Source organism: Hemiscyllium ocellatum, chromosome 14 (genome assembly GCF_020745735.1).
Source record: "Hemiscyllium ocellatum isolate sHemOce1 chromosome 14, sHemOce1.pat.X.cur, whole genome shotgun sequence".
NCBI lineage: Eukaryota > Metazoa > Chordata > Chondrichthyes > Orectolobiformes > Hemiscylliidae > Hemiscyllium > Hemiscyllium ocellatum.
In genome coordinates, this window is record NC_083414.1 from 39,180,115 (window position 1) to 39,194,574 (window position 14,460).

At 38.3% G+C, this 14,460-nt stretch overlaps 1 protein-coding gene and 1 long non-coding RNA gene across 4 annotated transcripts in view; one reads left to right on the forward strand and one right to left on the reverse strand.

Annotated features, from left to right (window-relative positions):
• LOC132822357 (receptor-type tyrosine-protein phosphatase gamma-like) overlaps positions 1-14,460 on the forward strand; it is a 695,764-nt gene that overhangs the window by 205,800 nt on the left and 475,504 nt on the right. The gene's annotated exons all lie outside the window — the stretch shown is intronic.
• Positions 1-14,460, reverse strand: part of LOC132822358 (uncharacterized) — a 66,652-nt gene that overhangs the window by 10,692 nt on the left and 41,500 nt on the right. The window lies entirely within an intron of this gene.

Below are 14,460 nucleotides of genomic sequence, written 5' to 3' on the forward strand. Positions count from 1 at the left end.
CTGACCACCCTTGATCGGCTGCAGTGGCCTGGACATGTCATCCACATGACTGACCCAAGACTCCCCAGGCAGGTGCTCTACTCCCAGCTCCGAAACAGCAAGCAAGCCCCACGTGGGCAGAGGAAACACTTCAGGGATACCGAAACATCGATTCTCCTGCTCCTTGGATGCTGCCTGACCTGCTGTACTTTTCCAGCACCACACTCTCGACTCCAATCTCCAGCATCTGCCGTTCTCACTTTCTCCTCGCTGACTTCAGGAATACCCTCAAAGCCTCACTGTGAAGTGTGACATTCTGACGAACACCTGGGAATCACTGGCCCAAGACTGTCCAAAGTGGAAGAGGAACATTTGGGAAGGCATTGAGCACCTTGAGTCTTGCCATTAGGAAAAAGCAGAAGCCAGGTTAAAAACAGCGTAAGGAGCCCGTTGCTATACTTATGCTTCACCCACTCCCTTCCTACGAACACCTTCTGCCCCAAGTGTGGCAGAGTTTATGGAAGTTGCATCGGACTGTACAGCCACCCGTGGACTGACCCGGAGAGTGAAAAACTGTGAGAGACTGCCACTGATGATGATGGAGGTTTAACAGAGCAATATTTCCTCTCTGTCATGATGCCCTGTCCTCTGGGCACATGAGATGCAGTCAATTTTTGAATATTCATAATTCTGCACGTGTCATCAAGATATGTGGAAGTAATGTAGTGAAACAATTTGTGAAAAACTATAAGATCTAAGCCATGTTCGTGCTTTATATCCCAGTGCCCAATATTCTACTAAATAGTGTGGGCTGAACAAGGGACTTTAAATAGAGATTCCTGCTAGTTTAGCTGTGAGCATAAGTTTTATACTACAGTATTGGATGTGCAAATGAACGTAGTCAGGAAATCAACATATATCTCCTATAAGCAGTGGAAACATAATAACAGTTTAACAATGTTGTAAATCATGTTGAGGAAATTTTGAAATGATCAGGTAAACAATAACAGTGATTGAGTATAGAGCGGCCGTTGGTATTATTTTGGTACCATAGAGCAAAAGACCAGTAGTAGGAGCAGGGTGGTAGGATGAGAGAAGAGTAAAATAGTGGGTGATACTCTATTTTGGAAGAAGTCAGTCATTCATTCAGTCGTTGTGGAGAGCCCTGAATGTGATAGAGCATTTATCGACAGAACAGTTGATCATGATCACCCTGATATACAGCTGAACCATCTATTTAGATCAAAAGTATGTTTGAGATGTTATAGAGTGAGTTCAAATTTAGGCACCAAACTGAAAAACAAGAATTCAGGAGTGCTAATCTCCAAATTGCATTCTGTGCCAGTGGTGAACACACGTTAAACTGAAAGCTTAAGGAAGGAACAATGCAAGGCTGTCGAGGAAAGACTTTACGTTCTTGGGCACTGCAGCAAATTCTGTTACAAGGATAAGTTTCACTGTCGCAACTTTTTCTGCTCAAATGAAAACAGCACCAACATTCTTATGGATAAAGTGAAAAGCAGTGAGAAAATATTGAAATTAATACTGCAGAGAGTGAGATCAGCTTGAGAGATTTGAGTTATAAGGAGAGGCTGGATAGGCTGGGACTTTTTTCACTGGAGTGTAGGAGGTTGAGGGTTAACCTTACAGTGTTTATAAAATCATAAGGAGCATAGACTAGGTGAATAGCAAAGTCTTTTACCTAGGGTAGGGAAGTTCAAAACAAGAGGGCATATTTTTAAGGTGAGAGGAGAAGTTTTAAAAGGGACTTGAGGGGCAACTTTTTTCCTACAGAGGGTGGTTTGTATGTGGAATGAACTGCCAGGGTTTGTATGTGGAATGAACTGCCAGAAGAAGTGGTAGATGCCAGTACAGTTACAACATTTAAAAGACATTTGGACAGGGACATGAAAAACAAAGGTTTATAGGGATATGGGCCAAATGCAGGCAAGTGGGACTAGTTTAGTTTAGAAAACCTGGTCGGCATGGATGAGTGGACCAGAGAGTCTGTTTCCATACTTTATGACTTTATGATTCAATGAGAAAGGGAAACAAGATTAATGTAGTTGTTGGAATAGAAACTGATAGCTTAGCTCAAATAAGTTGTGAAATGGTAGTATCAGGTGAAAAAGTGGAAGTAACAATTTTTGAGCTATAAAATTGACATAGAAATACTGTTGAAGGACAGTGGATATTGAAAAAATGGCTTTGCACAGGATGCAGTATTCAACATAATAAGTTGTCTGCTGTCTCTACAGATGAGAGCTGATGTTTATTACCATATTTTTGCTTCAAGTCCTGCATGTTTTTTTCAGGCAGGTATAAGAGTGGTCAGAGAATGATGGGTAGCTTAGTGAGTTTTGAACTGTTCTATCAAAGAGCTGAAACCAACATAAACGACCAAATGGGCTATTTCTGTGCTGTAAGTTCTAATCAATATTCTTACTGTAAAGCTTAATAGCTATATGAATGCAAGCTCTTTCTTTACCAGTTATAGTATTCATTTAGTTTTTGGCAGTAACTTTCTTCCTTTACAACTTGTACTGTTTATAACTTTAATCTGTACTCAATAATCTTCGAATATATAACTTTCTAATTGCTATATTTGTCTCCCATCTCCCGATACTTTGAAAATCAAGCTAATTAATCCTGTATGTCAGGTCAAAAACTTGTTTCCTTCAGTTCAAACGATATTTTAAATATATAATTGTTTTTATCTATTTTGGTAGCTGTCATACTTCACAATATTTGCATTAAACACAATGGAAACATAGTCACAAAATATGTGAAAATTGATAAAAGGTTTCAGGGTTGCAACCTGACACTGATTTATTTGTAATTTTTTCATACATATATATATCAGTATTTCAAGATTCACCGCAATTCTTAGTCAGTTGTGTGTAAAATGTTATCTATAATTGACTATCATCTTGTTACAAGCTAAGTATGTAGTTTTCAAAGCAACCTGCATTGCTGCATTAATGGCATGTATCATATCTTCAGTGTGAACATAAAGTAGAAAATGATCCCAAAAGTGTTCAATGAATGTGCACTATTTACAGCCATGGGCATTTAAATAGTCATTGGATAGGCATATGGATAAGAATGGAATAGTGTAGGTTAGATGGGCTTCAGATTGGTTGGACAGGGTGGCGCAACATTGAGGGCCGAAGGGCCTGGACTGTGCTGTAATCTTCCATGTTGTATGTTCTATGCAGGCCAATAAAATATTTTTCATATGATTTTTGGTGAAATAGGTACCAACTCCCACATTGCTGATATTTTATGAAGCTATCTTAAGTAAAACTAAAAAATTTAATTGTAATTTGCTATTATTAAATAAGTGTAAAATTTGCCATCCTCAACAAATTTTGGAGATAATTCAAATTGTTTACTGTAATTTTGACCAATTCCAGCAAAGCTCAGTTGGGACTTATAAAGGTGACAATGCAATGAATATTAACTTTGTTGTAATAGAAACAAGCTTGTTGTAATCACTTCAGCAGAAAGCTTTTGATAATTTAGGGCAGCCAAGCACTCAAATGTCAGTGGAGATTCATGGTCCTTTACTGTACTGCTTTCAAGAATATTATCCCAAGAGAAACCTGTTCATTTTCTAGTAAAGCCAATGAAGGCTCTGTGTATTTTCATTTGAGAGACAGAATAATGTTGAACAATAAGGAGGAACAGCTGCAACATGTTGCAAAAGAAAAGCTGTCTTTATTCATCCTTTTTGTTTCTGGAATCTGGAGACTGATGTCTGTGTGCCAGCTTTGGGCAGTTATGATACTAAAGTCAAAATTAGAGTGCACAGCAGGTCAGACAGCATCCGAGGAGCAGGAAAATCGACGTCTCGTAAAAGCCCTTCATCAGGCATTGATTTTCCTGCTCCTCGGATGCTGACTGACCTGCTGTGCTTTTCCAGCATCACTCTAATCTTGACTCTAATCTCCAGCATCTGCAGTGTCCACTTCTGCCTAGTTATGATACTAAGTCAGACTACCTTCTCTAGAAATAAACTTGTAGAGGCAGGAACTAGATTTAAAGGCTCATGGACTAATGAAGCCAAAACTAAGGCTACAGAGTTCAGGAACAGACCTATGGTATATGGTCTCACACAATAAGAATTAAAACAGCACCAGTCTAATACCAGCTGGACTAACATGCTGAATAGTTTCAGAATTTTGTGTGTTTTCATTAATGCCACTTGAAGGTGTTCGAAGGAACTAGGAGTAAAATCGTTGTCTGGTTCTATATAAAGAGAATTGCACCGATATAAATTTCAATCTAATTAGTTTTGCTTTGCAAACTATAACGTTTTTATGAAGGTATTTTCTTGATTAAATACAAGTAAACTTAATTTGAAGCCAAATAAGCAGAAGTGTGAAAAAAACTAACATTCATTGATACAATTGTTGGATTTCAAAATTTTCGCAATTCTAACGAGCACCTTTTTTTCTCCTATGGAATCATAAGTTCCGTCTGTTTTTATTATTTGCAAAATAAAAATGCAAGAGGTACGTTTCCATCTGGTGCACAACTGAAATAATCTTTTTCTTCAAATCGTTGTCCCCCTGGAACACCTTGTACTGCATTTCTTGCCAAGTCCATACGCAAAGTCATTACTGCATGCAGCCAGTTCAGATGATAAACTAGCTTTGTAGACAAAATGGCAGGTAGTTCATACTTCTGATTAAGGTTCAATATGACCTACCAGTTCTTTAATTATTTCCTCCACATGTGATCCAATTTCGTATCAATCAAGTAGCAGCTGTTGCAACTGATTTCTGTTCAGAATTTCAAATACAGTCCTTCTGAAAATTAAATGCCTGTTTCTTGTCTACAGCTGGAACTCCCAATTTTATTATAATGATGCCAAGTTGACGTAAGCGAGCTCTGTTGACAGATGCACTCATCCAACTGAATATATATTGGTGGACATGCAAATTGTTGTGTAGTTACAGTCCAATTTTGATTCAAAACTCAATTATTCCAGATTCTGAGGGTAAATGTTAGTGTAAATTACATTGTAAATGTTACGATTCACACTCTTTGACATTTAAAGGTACAGATTGTTCTTCTCACACCATGGTTATGTTCTTGTACAACACTGCTTTGTATAAAAATTGCACTATAGAAACAGTGCTTAAAGAGTTGGTGATGTAATTGTGTTGCAGCCAACATGTGTTTTAAAAGTTTGCACTTTAGAAACTGTGTTCCCAATTCGTCAACTGCGTTATCGCGAATTTGCATTAAGAAACGCGCGTTATAGCAGAATGACCTGTATGAATAGATATGAGTGCAATTGTATACTTATGATTTGATTTGACCAGCTCACAAATTACCTGTTAAGATATGACATGGAATACTAAAGTATTGCAACAAATTGTTTTTATCATAAAAATGGTGGGAGTGAGCAATTTAGGTCTACAATGACAGAAACTGAGTATTGCAACTGATTCTTTCTGATCATAAAATCATGAGGGAGCGGCATAGGTAAAGTGAATTGCCAACATCTTATCCCCAGGGTAGAGGAGTCAAAAACTAGAGGGCATAGTTTTAAGGTGAGCGTGGAAGGATTTGAAAGGGACCTGAAGGGAAACGTTTTCACACAAAGGGCAGTGTGTATTATGGAGCGAGCTGCCAGAGGAAGTGCTAAGGCAAGTACAATTAGAACATTTAAAAGACATTTGGAAAGGCATGTGGATAGGAAGTGTTAGAGGGATATTGGCCAAGTGCAAGCAGATGAGACTAGTTCAGTTGAGGAAACCTGGACAAGTTGAGCCAAATGACCTGTTTCTGTGCTATAGATTCTATGGCTCGATAAGTCAAAAGAAAATAAGTTCTGGATAAGAATGCGTGATTTCTTGGTTTCTACTTTTCTCCAAGCCTTGCAAAGAGAATTGACAAGCTTGGAATGAGGCCTCCAAACATGAGTCATAATAACTGAAATCTTGCAATTTGGAATAGAGAGGCATATCATCGAACATAAGAAAATAAATAGCTCCTGAACTCAAGGATGACATAATCAAAAGAGATGGTATAATCATGAACTTAAGAGAAATAGTGGAGCTTATGTCACTAAAAGGTATAGCAACAGTGGATGTGAAGAGACAAGACTGCACAACATGCCAGAATTAAAAGAATGAGATTTCAGCTAGGAGGAAATACAATATGCATTTTGGTGCTATCAACAAAGTAATTTTGAGAGGAGAAAATTTTAAAAGGGACCTAAGCGACAACGTTTTCACGCAAAGGATGATGCGTCTGTGAAATGACCTGTCAGAGGAGGTAGTGGAGGCTGGTATAATTACAACATTTAAAAGATATCTGGCTGGGGAAATGATTAGGAATTTTGAGAGGGATATGGGCCAAGTGCTGGCAAATGGAACTAGATTAATTTAGGACATTTGATTGGCATGGACGAAATTCCCATCCATGCCTTTGGTAACCATTAACTCAATTTTTTCTTTACTTTGTTGGCTACCATTCCATCATAGACTTGCATTCAACTGAAACGCTAACATGTGTATCCAAGCTTATTCCACATTCCATTCAACCATCAACCCTGTTCAGCCTGACCTCTGTAGGTTCCCAGTAATGTTCTGCTTGGAGTGTTTGAACCCTTGATTCAAAAACACTTCATGGCCTCACCCCTCCCTACATATGACCTTCTTCGGCACTTGTCAAAGTCTGGTCTTTTTTACATCCTTAGTTTTCATCATTGCACCAATGACTGCCATACCTTCAACTATAATGGCGCTAAGCTCTGGAATGTCTTTTTTGCTTCGTTAGCCCTCTCTCTACTTTCCAGCTGGTAGTGTTAATCAAGGCTTTGTTTACCTTCGCAAATACCTCCTGTCAGTCTGGGTCAAATTTTATTTCATAGCACCACTGTGATTCACCTTGTGAAATTTTAAGAGTTACGATATAAGAGCAGTTTGTTGTTGAACAGATGACAAATTATAAATGAGTGTTATATTTGAATGATATTGTCTTCCCATTGGCCATTGCAGAGAGTAGCAACTGATGGTATAGGAAAAAGCTGCTTATCTTCCTGCTTTGCAGCAAGGTGAAAAAGAAGGTACGGTATACTAAAAGTAGAGCTCAGCTGTTGAATCTGAAGACTGGAGTTCAAGCAACCCCTGCTTACTCTCACCCCACTCAGTTTTGAGTTTACAAACAGAACTGACATTTTAAATCACAACTGTCCTAGTACTGAAGGCCCATTCTAACTGTATAATAATAAACTGAATATGATAAACTGAAGCTGTGATTGTCTATTCAGGTGAATGTCTCAAGGTACTATTTGCAGAGGAGCTGGCAATTCTGCGGGAACCTTTACTGATATTCTGTGCTTAACCAATAACACACAAAGAAGAAACAGGTTAACTGATTTGTCTTATTACTTTTGATGCTCTCTGCACATGGCCAATGTGTTTGCCTATGGCACTTCAAAATAATTTACTATCATTGACGTTTTGCAAAAAATGTGATAAGGTTGCAAAATTATTTTACATTTTGACATGAAAACATTTTTTAAAAATCTCTATTGATTATAAATTTATTTTGATTTAGCTATGCAAAATTATTGTCTTTATGCATATTGTCTTCTGTATTTGTACAAATTCTTTAGCTCTAATAATATTGGAGCTCACTTAGTTTGGATTCCATAAGCCAAGATCTATGAACCAGTCAGCTGTCCAAAGTTATATAGCAGCAAACTAATAAAACCAAATTCTCCAAATCTACAATAGGAGAGCCAGATTTAATGATCTAAATACTACAAACTGACTTGCAAATACTGGCCACCTAAAATCAGAATTAAAGTGGAATAAATAATGAACTATTACCATCTGGAAGGAAAATTGTCACCACTGATGTGAACAGTATATCATTCTCATCATAACCTATGCCAAAAATGAAAGATTTTATTTTAATTTTGTCCACTTTTTCATTTGTGTCATTGAAAAAGCATTTATTCATGGTTCCTAACTGCTTTTGAAAAGATAATAGTGAGCTTCTGTCTCTGTAGTGACAGTAAAACACGTGCTGTTCAGGGGGAAGTTCACAAACTTTAGCTGAGTAATGAGAAAGGAATTGCAATTTATATTCCAAGGGGCACGCAATTAAATCTGAGATACAAAAGAATTTCTTCTCCATGAGTATAGTGAATGATGGGAATTTTGGAGATCACTGAAAGTACTTAAGAAGGAGGTAGAATGATTTTTGATGTATCAAGGAGTTGAGGGCTATGAGGAACTAGCATGAAAAAGGAGTGGAGGCCTGGAACAATCGACCATTGTTTAGTTAATTGGCAGAACTCTGTCTTGCTCAAGATAATGAATGCTCAGCACTATTATTCTTTGTACTTATCATCCTAAGCCTGAAATGTGTGTAGATCTTGCTGCATCTGGGGATAAAGTGTGTCATTATCTGAAGAGCTGTGAATAGAACTGAAGATTGCAGTCATCAGCGATCATTCCCACTTTTGACGTTGTGACTGAGGGAAGACCATTGATCAAATGGCTGAAAATATTTGAGACTCTGTGACTGCTCTGGAGAACTTCTACATTGATATCCTAGAATCGAAATGGTAGACATTCAACAACTACAACCATCTTCCTTTTTGCCAGATATAACTCTAGCCAGTAAAGATTTTTTTTCTACTTCACACTGATTTAAGATTTAATTGTACTGTTTGATGGCAAACTTTTTCAAGTGCTATCTTGAGGTCAAGGACAGTTGTTTTTATCGATATATCAATGATGCAGGCAGGCATTAAATTATAGTTAAGGTTAAAACAGGGAATTAAGTCTTCAAGTTGATTCTGAATGTGTAATGAGTTAGAGAACTTCCCCTTTTATTACTGACACTCAATATTCAACTGGATTAATGAGTAGTGCAATGCCAACAAGAAAGGAAACATTGTTTGACCTTTTGGGCAATAAGAGGTTGGTCAAGTGAATCAAGTGTTGATAAGGGAAAGTTTGGAACTATTCATTGTACCTTGAAATTTATATCAGTTACAGTAAAAGACAAGGAGTAATCTAGAGTAAAATTCCATAATTTCAGAAAGATCAATTTCAGTGAGTTGAGAATTAATCTGACCCAACTTGAATCAAAAATTTGCAAGTATAATAATGGACCATCTTTAAGAAGGAGATAGTTCCGGTACAGGTGTATCCCCATCACAGGAAAGGCTAACCAAAGCCAGAACTCCCTGAATAATGAAGGAGAAATAAATAATTTTGAAGCAAAAAAGGATTATTAGATGGTTGATTCAAGTGAGAACACTGCTCACTGTTGACCTGCAGAAGGTACAAGGAACAAGAAGGAGAAATTAAATAAGACTCATATGAAACCAAAATGCTAACTCTGTTTTTCTTTCCAGAGATGCTGCCAGACCTGCTGAGCTTTTCCAGCACATATTTACTTCATTAACTCAACAGTATCATTAAAATAGATAGTTCAGTTTGAAAAATGAAAATGGCACTGAAAATATTTGAAACTCTGAAATATGTGTGCACATCTGAGTTTAGGGTTCTTTTGGTGGGAAGGGTGTGGAATCAGTGAGCTTTGTGATTGTACAGCTGATAAAGCTCAGAAATATAAGTTCATCATGTAATGAGTGCAAAATTGATCCTTGCCAGAAATGAAAACGTTTTCAGTAATTTCCGATAAAGATGGAAACATGCCAATTGTCAGTTCGTAAAATGATTCAGTATTTTAATCTAATAGTTTTTAAGCCATGCATTAACTTGTCAGCATAAGGAAAATCGTTTTGTTGTTCTGACATTGGGGTTCATTAATATTTGCTAATTAATTGGTTTGGATACACACTTTGAAGACTTTTAGAAGCGATGACCATTACAGACATTTTTTTTTTACTTAGTTCTTCCATACCTTTATTTATAGATGAGCCAGTGATTTCCAAGAGTTGCAGTTAAAGGGTTGACTAACCATTTTGGAAATAAAAGATGACTTACTAAAATGCAACCTTTTTTCCTGAATCTGACATGTCTCACCTTTTGACTTATGGGAAGGTTTATTATATTGAACGAGCTGTAAATGCTATTGTGAGCTGAGGAAGTGGTGCCTTTGTCAATACATCAGCAAGTTATATTTGTGCACCTGCAGTTGGTTTCTTGCCAAAGTTTGGAAATAAAACAAAGCATGGAAGTGTCTAGTGATTGAATTTCGTTAAATTAAAAGATTTCACTACGATTGTCACATTTGATATTTAGTGCAGCATACACCACCTGATTTGCTTTGGAAATTTGTTTTGTTTGCAGCTGAGTTGTTTTACTACATTATTTTAAATTTTGAATGTAGTTTTCAGTTTATCTAAATGCTCACAGCAAAGTTCTAACTTTGAAGAGTACAGAAGATAGGATCTGCACTAATTGTATTAGAAAGATTCCCATTAAAGAAAAAAAATGGCATTAATAGTCAATAAACATAGAGAAAATTGCATACTCTGGATTGTGATCAATGAGATTCATTTGAGAATTTAAAATTCAAATCATAATTCTTGTTTACAACATTTTACATCTTTACATTTTATTTTCATATTTGCAACATTTAGTGGTTTCTATTTTCAGTGCAAAACATCTGTGGTTTTTGACAGCCAGAAAATATGTAGGGCAGAAATTACAGTTGTTTGTAAAAACAGGCCAATATTTCATGTTTGACTTTCCTCTGCCTGCTATTTTAATGGAGGGGATTAACCCTGTTGTTTTAAATAAATGATGCCCTTGTTAAAATAGAGGACAGAGGAATGTCAGTTGAGTATGTTAAGGATTTGTCTGTTCTTACTGCCAGTCGTAATTACTAACCTTGTCTTTGAAAATGTTTGAAATGCACAGCTGGGCAAAGTATGTAGAAGATGGGAAACAGGCTAACTTTCAGTTGTGATCTGTTGTCAGAACTCTGTTGTAAGGATTAATTCAATGATATTGATCTGCCCTTGGCATCTTGAATTCTATGTAAAAATTAAAGCTGTTTCTTTACAATTCTAAAATTGTTTCATCAATATAACCTCATCATGTAATTTTATACCTGTCTGTGGCTGCCAAGAGATTGGGCAGGGGGACGGGAACAGATGCAATCTTGACTTGGTTTTTTTTTGTGTATGGAATGCTCTACTGCTTGAAATAGTTATCGTCATAGACATAGATTCATACAGCATGGAAACAGACCTTTTGGTCTGATTAGTCCACACCAACCAAGTTTCCCAAACTAAACTAATCCCTTTTGCTTGCATTTGGCATATACTCTTCCAAACCTTCACTGTTCATATACTTATTCAAATCACTTCTAAATATTAGAACTGTATTTGCATCCATCACTTTCTCTGGCAATTCATTCCACACATGAATCACTCTGTGTATAAAAAAGTTGCCCCTCATCTTTTTAAAACTTTCTCCTCTCACCTTTAAATATTACCCCTGGTTTTGAACTGTCCCATCCTTGGAAAAAAACCCTTACTATTCAAGTTATCTGTGCCACTAATTATTTTATAAACCTCTATAAGGTCATCCCTCAACTTCCTACACAAAAACATCCCAGCGTATCCAGCCTATTTTTATAACTCAAACCCTCCATTCCAAGCAACATTCTGGTAAATCTTTTCTGAACCCTCTCCAATTTAATAATGTCTTTCCTATAGCTGGGTGACCAGAACTGCACACAGTACTCCCACAGAGGCGTCACCAACATCCTATACAACCTCAACATGACATCATGCTGACGCTCAAAGGTCTCAGCAATGGAGGCAAGCGTGCTAAATGCTTTCATAACCACTCTGTCAACCTGTGATGCAACTTTCAAAGAATTATGTACTAGAACCCCCTAAGTCTCTCTACTTGACAACACTACCCAGGTTCCTATCATTAATTGTATAGGTCTTTCCTTGACTCTTTTACCAAAATGCAACACCTCACATTTATCCAAATTAAAGTCCATCTGCCATTCCTCATCCCATTGACCCTATTGATCAAGATTCTTTGTAATCTTAGATAACCTTCTTCACCGTCCACTATATCACCAGTTTTGGTCTCATCCACAAACTAACTAACCATATCTCCAATACCTCTCCCCAATCCCCTTTCCTGTAAAAACCGATCCTTTACTCCCGTTTCCTCCACCCTTTACCTCCTCCCATCCCCTTCCTGTAAAAGCACAATCCCTTACTCCCATTTCCTCCATCTCCACCGTATCTGCTTCTAGGAGGAACAATTCCACTCCAGCACATCTAGATGGCCTCTTATTTCAAAGACCACAATCTCCGCTCCCATGTGATCAACAATGCCCTCCATTACATCTCCTCCACTTCCCACATCTCGGCCCTTGAACCCCACTTCTCCAACTGCAACCCAAGGATAGAACCCCGCTGGTCCTCACCTTCCACCTCACTAATCTTTGGATACAATGCATTAACCTTAGCCATTTACACCACTTACAATCAGACCCCACCACCAGACGTATATTTCCCTCTCCACCCCTATTTGCATTCCCGCAGAGACCATTCCCTCCTTGACTCCCTCATTAGGACTACACCCCCCAATCTATCTTCCAGACCTGGCACCTTACCTTACTGATGCAAGAGGTGTAAAACCTGTGCCAATAGCTCCCTCCTTTCCTCTGTCCCAGGCCCCAAAGGATATTTTCACATCCGGTAGAGATTTTCCTGTACATCCAAACATCTCATCTGCTGTGTCTGTTGCTCTCAGTGTGGTCTCCTCTCCATCGGAGAGACAAGATACCAACTGGTGGAACATTTTAGGGAACTTCTTGGGGACACACGCACCAAACAAGCCCACCACTCTGTGGCTGACCACTTCAACTCCCCTCCCACTCCACCAAGAACATGCAAATCTTGGGCCTCATCCACTGCCAAATCAAAGCCATTTGACGACTGGAGGAAGAATGCCTTGGCACCCTTCAACCACATGGCATCAACATTGCCTTCACTAGTTTCCAAATCTCCCCCCCCCTCCCCCACCTCAGCCCAGATCCAACCCTCCAACTCAGCAGCACCCTCTTGACCTGTCCTACTTGTCCATCTTGCTTCCCACCAATCCACTCCATGCTCCCCACTGACCTATCACAGTCATCCTCCCACCTGCCTCTACCTATTGCCTTCCCAGTACCTTTCCTCCATGCCCATCCCCACTGTCCTATTTATCTGCCAGCCCTCTTCCCCCTCTCCACACAATCTTGATGAAGGGCTTATGTCCAAAACTTCGACTTTCCTGCTTCTCTGATGCTGTCTGGCCCGCTGTGTTTTCTAGTGCCACCTTTTTCGACTCTTATATCCTCATCCAAACTGCTTATATAATTGCAGATATATTTTGCAAAAGTTTTCAGTTTGTAAAGTAACCTACAATGTTATATTTACTAGATTGAGTAAATTGTATTTAAACCTATTAACCTTCAGTTATAAAATATTTGTAACCATCCATGGAGAAATTGTTTTGCTGTGAACTGCAGAATACAAGTGCTACAGGACTGAAATGCATTAACTAAAGTTGAAAAAAATAAAATTTTGTAAGCTTGTTCCTGGAATTTCCCTGGAAACCATTGGGTAAAAGTGTTTCTTGAGCAGTGCTGTTAATAATGTGACATGGGAGCAACCAATATATCTGATATTGCGTGTAATTAACCAATAATAAAATACTTGTATAGTGTTTTTCTACCCAACTTCTTCCCCTAACGTCATGCCTTTAGCATTTAAAATTGCAGTAAAATTATGATAAGTCATAATTGTAATAAGGATGATGTGATGGTATTGTGGTACTGTCACTGAACTAATAATACTCTGTGAACCTGGATTCAAATCCAGCTACAGCAGGTGATAAAATGTGAATTATTTCAAAAAATCTGAAAGTGGAAGTCTGATAGTGACCATGCTACCATTTGAGGAGAAATGAGGGTGGTAGAATCACAGAATATCATCATAATTGAATCCCTACATTGCAGAAACAGGCCATTTGACCCAATAAGTCCACACTGACCCTCTGTAGAGTAACCCGCCCAGAACCTATTACTCTACTACTATTACCCTACTCTACCCTATTACTCTACATTTACCCCTAACTAATGCACCTACCCTACACATCCCTAAACACTATAGGCAATTTAGCATGGCCAATTCACCTAACCTGCACAGTGGGAGGAAACCAGAACACCTGGAGGAAACCCATGCAGACATGGGGAGAATGTGCAAACTCCACACAGACAGTTACCAGAGGTTGGTGTTGAACCCATGTCCCTGGCACTTATAACAGCAGTGCTAACCACTGAGCCATCATGCTTGGGGGCCTTACTGTCCATCATCAGGAATACTTCAGAAGCATCTCTACTGACTGAACTGGGCAAGTCCCAATATCTGCAAAATTCCTGCAAGACTGGGTCTGTGGCAGATGGTGAAGGAGCCAACAAGAGAGAAAAATATCTTCATCAATCTGCCTGCCACAG